The 5000-nt window shown below is 43.8% G+C and overlaps 1 protein-coding gene across 1 annotated transcript in view; it reads left to right on the top strand.

Annotated features, from left to right (window-relative positions):
• The window catches only part of GAS2L3 (growth arrest specific 2 like 3), a 176512-nt gene that overhangs the window by 109526 nt on the left and 61986 nt on the right, over window positions 1-5000 (top strand). The gene's annotated exons all lie outside the window — the stretch shown is intronic.

Genomic DNA, 5000 nt, shown 5'->3' with positions numbered 1-5000 from the left:
AAGAATACTTTCAGTGCTTACTGCTCATAACTTGGATACGCATGAGTTGGCACTATGAATAACGGATATCTGACACATTTACATTGTATGTGCCTCATATGCATGCTTTGTGCTGTATCGCTGATTTGTACATATTTAGGGGGCACGTTCACCGAGGCTACTTAGATCCCACTTTTTCCTCCTGCCCGGTTTGATACCTCCATCTGGAGGTGCCGTGAGCAGCTGGGTGTAGTAAGTCTGGGTGGCGATTCCCCTCTATATACGTTAATATATGTACTTCATGTTTATATTCTCCGTATTTACTGTGTCTTTTCTCTGCTCATGTAATTGGAGATTGCTATTCACTTCTTAGATCCCATACGTTTCCTGCCCAGTAATGACCTCCATGTATTGAGGGAACACGTCAGGGGGTGCTGTGTGCAGCAGGGTGTACAAGGTTTAGCTTTACTTCAATTTAATTTATTTGTACATGATTGTAAGCAGGTATTTTTGACACTGATACTAGTGCATATCCCTGACCGGTGAGGTTTTGTTTGTCTGTAAGTTGTTTGATTGATTTCTGCAACTATTTTATCACTCTGGTATTCACTTTTTGTATATATACTGCCCTTGATACCTTTATCTGCGTCTCAGTGCTCACGTAGTGAGGGAGACCACATTTTCACGATCGGAGTAAATATTGGATATATAATATTTGAGAGCTAATAAATTCTTTTTATTAAAGAGTGCTGAATCCCCTGTCTTTTTTTTCTCCTGGATTACATTCCTGGATGCTTTCTCTCTTTTTATCTCATGACATATATATATATATATATATATATATATATATATATATTTCTCCAACATTGGTGTGTCCGGTCCACGGCGTCATCCATTACTTGTGGGAATATTCTCTTCCCTAACAGGAAATGGCAAAGAGCACAGCAAAAGCTGTCCATATAGCCCCTCCTCAGGCTCCGCCCCCCAGTCATTCTCTTTGCCGCTCTGAACAAGTAGCATCTCCACGGAGATGGTGAAGAGTTTGTGGTGTTTAGTTGTAGTTTTTTATTCTTCTATCAAGAGTTTATTTTAAAATAGTGCTGGTTGTACTATTTACTCTAAAACAGAAAGGAATGAAGAGTTCTGTTTAAAAGAGGTGTATGATTTTAGCAGCAGTAACTAAAATCAATTGCTGTTCCCACGCAGGACTGTTGAGCCCAGAGAACTTCAGTTGGGGGGAACAGTTTGCAGACTTTTCTGCTCAAGGTATGACTAGTCCATTTTCTAACAAGACTGTGTAATGCTAGAAGACTGTCATTTTCCCTCTTGGGGATCGGTAAGCCATTTTCTTAAACTCTTAACAGAATGCAGGCTTATTATGGGCTATACACTGGTGACACTCTTGTGGGCTAAATCGTTTGCTTTATTTAGGTTTTTTATGAAGTTTGAAGTGATATTTCTAAACTTTTAGTGTGGGGAACGTTTTTAGACGCCAGGCAGTCATTTAGACACCGTCCCAGTCAGGAACGGCCTTTCACTATAGTAGGCAGAGCCTCATTTTCGCGCCATAATTGCGCAGTTTCTTTTGGATGCAGTGCATGCAGCTGCATGTGAGAGGGTCTGGTGATCATTGAAAACGTTCCTGGAAGGCTTAATTTGGTATCGTATAACCCCCAAGGACAGGTGGAGTCGCAGCAAACGCTGTGGCTGGGACTGTAGTGGGGTTAAAGTTGTTAATTGATTAAACGGCTCCGGTTTCCTAATTTAAGGGGTTAAAAGCTTGAAAATTGGGGTGCAATACTTTTAAAGCATTAAGACACTGTGGTGAAAATTTGGTAAAGATTGGATATTTCCTTCATAGTTTTTCACATATTCGGAAATAAAGTGTGCTCTGTTTAACATTTAAAGAGACAGTAACTGTTTTGTTTAAAAACTTTTTTTGCATTATTAGCCTGTTTAAGCCTGTCTAACATGTCTGTACCTTCAGATAGAACATGTTCTGTATGTATGGAGGCCAAGGTGGTCCCCCCTTCAAATGTATGTGATAATTGTGCCGTGGCGTCCAGACAAAGTAAGGACAGTACTGTCACATTTAATAAGGTTGCCCAAGATGATTCATCAAATGAAGGTAGTGGGGATAGTTCTTCATCCTCTCCTTCTGTGTCAATACCAGTTATGCCCGCGCAGGCGACCCCTAGTACATCTAGCGCGCCAATGCTTGTTACTATGCAACAATTAACGGCAGTAATGGATAATTCCATAGCTAATATTTTATCCAAAATGTCAGCATTTCAAAGAAAGCGTGATTGCTCAGTTTTAAATACAGTGGAGCAAGAAGGCGCTGACGATAATTTATCTGTCATACCCTCACACCAGTCAGAAGTGGCAGTGAGGGAGGGTTTGTCGGAGGGAGAACTTTCTGATTCAGGTAGAATTTCTCAACAGGCAGAACCTGATGTTGTGACGTTTAAATTTAAGTTAGAGCATCTCCGCGCATTACTTAAGGAGGTGCTAACTACACTGGATGATTGTGACTCTTTGGTCATTCCAGAAAAATTGTGCAAGATGGACAAATTCCTAGAGGTCCCGGTGCACCCCGATGCCTTTCCGATACCTAAAAGGGTGGCGGACATAGTGAATAAGGAGTGGGAGAAACCATGCATACCTTTTGTCCCACCTCCTATATTTAAGAAACTGTTCCCCATGGTCGACCCAAGGAAGGACATATGGCAAACAGTCCCTAAGGTTGATGGGGCAGTTTCTACGCTAGCCAAACGCACGACTATTCCCATTGAGGACAATTGTGCTTTCAAAGATCCTATGGATAAAAAATTGGAGGGTTTGCTTAAAAAGATTTTTGTTCAGCAAGGTTACCTCCTCCAACCAATTTCGTGCATTATTCCGGTCACTACGGCGGCGTGTTTCTGGTTCGATGACCTAGAAAAGTCGCTCAATACGGAGACTCCATATGAGGAAGTCATGGACAGAATTCACGCACTTAAGTTAGCTAATTCCTTTATTTTAGATGCCGCTTTGCAATTAGCGAGATTAGCGGCGAAAAATTCAGGGTTTGCAATTGTGGCGCGCAGAGCGCTCTGGCTAAAGTCTTGGTCGGCGGACGTATCTTCCAAGACAAAATTGCTTAATATTCCTTTCAAAGGTAAGACCCTTTTTGGGCCAGAATTGAAGGAAATTATTTCAGACATCACTGGGGGGAAGGGCCATGCCCTCCCACAGGATAGGCCTTTTAAGGCTAAGAATAAGTCCAATTTTCGTTCCTTTCGTAACTTCAGGAACAGACCGTCTCCTAACTCTGCAGCCTCTAGACAAGAGGGTAACGCTTCCCAGGCTAAGCCAGCTTGGAAACCAATGCAAGGCTGGAACAAGGGTAAACAGGCCAAGAAGCCTGCTGCTGCTACCAAGACAGCATGAAGGGGTAGCCCCTGATCCGGGACTGGATCTAGTAGGGGGCAGACTATCTCTCTTTGCTCAGGCTTGGGCAAGAGATGTTCCGGATCCCTGGGCACTAGAAATAGTCTCTCAGGGTTATCTTCTAGAATTCAAGGAACTTCCTCCAAGGGGAAGGTTCCACATGTCTCGCTTATCTTCAGACCAGATAAAGAGACAGGCATTCTTACATTGCGTAGGAGACCTGTCAAAGATGGGAGTGATGCACCCAGTTCCGACAGCGGAACAAGGTCAGGGGTTTTACTCAAACCTGTTTGTAGTTCCCAAAAAAGAGGGAACTTTCAGACCAATTCTGGATTTAAAAATTCTAAACAAATTCCTCAGAGTTCCATCGTTCAAAATGGAAACCATTCGAACAATTTTACCTTTAATCCAGGAGGGTCAATATATGACTACCGTGGATTTAAAGGATGCATACCTACATATTCCTATCCACAAAGATCATCATTAGTTCCTAAGGTTCGCCTTTCTGGACAAACATTACCCGTTCGTGGCTCTTCCATTCGGCTTAGCCACCGCTCCCAGAATTTTCACAAAGGTGCTAGGGTCCCTTCTAGCAGTTCTAAGACCGAGGGGCATTGCAGTGGCACCTTATCTAGACGACATTCTAATTCAAGCGTCGTCTCTTTCCAAGGCAAAGGCTCATACAGACATTGTTTTAGCCTTTCTCAGATCTCACGGGTGGAAGGTGAACGTAGAAAAGAGTTCCTTGTCTCCGTCAACAAGAGTTCCCTTTTTGGGAACAATAATAGATTCTTTAGAAATGAAGATCTTCCTGACAGAGGTCAGAAAGTCAAAGCTTCTAAACGCTTGTCAAGTTCTTCACTCTATTCTGCAGCCTTCCATAGCTCAGTGCATGGAAGTAGTAGGATTGATGGTTGCAGCAATGGACATAGTTCCTTTTGCTCAAATTCATCTAAGACCATTACAACTGTGCATGCTCAGTCAGTGGAATGGGGACTATGCAGACTTGTCTCCCCAGATTCAAGTAGACCAGGTAACCAGAGACTCACTCCGTTGGTGGTTGACTCAGGATCACCTGTCTCAGGGAATGAGTTTCCGCAGACCAGAGTGGGTCATTGTCACGACCGACGCCAGTCTATTAGGCTGGGGCGCGGTCTGGGACTCCCTGAAAGCTCAGGGTCTATGGTCTCGGGAAGAGTCCCTTCTCCCGATAAACATTCTGGAACTGAGAGCGATATTCAATGCGCTCCGGGCTTGGCCTCAACTAGCGAAGGCCGGATTCATAAGATTCCAGTCGGACAACATGACGACTGTAGCTTACATCAACCATCAGGGAGGGACAAAGAGTTCCTTGGCGATGAGAGAAGTATCCAAAATCATCAAATGGGCGGAGGATCACTCCTGCCACCTATCTGCAATTCACATCCCAGGAGTAGACAACTGGGAGGCGGATTACTTGAGTCGTCAGACTTTCTATCCGGGGTAGTGGGAACTCCACCCGGAGGTCTTTGCCCATTTAACTCAATTATGGGGCATTCCAGACATGGATCTGATGGCGTCCCGTCAGAACTTCAAGGTTCCTTGCTACG

This window comes from Bombina bombina, chromosome 6 (assembly GCF_027579735.1).
Source record: "Bombina bombina isolate aBomBom1 chromosome 6, aBomBom1.pri, whole genome shotgun sequence".
Lineage (NCBI taxonomy): Eukaryota > Metazoa > Chordata > Amphibia > Anura > Bombinatoridae > Bombina > Bombina bombina.
Note: the sequence above shows the minus strand (reverse complement) of the source record. Positions and strands in the feature narration are given on the sequence as shown.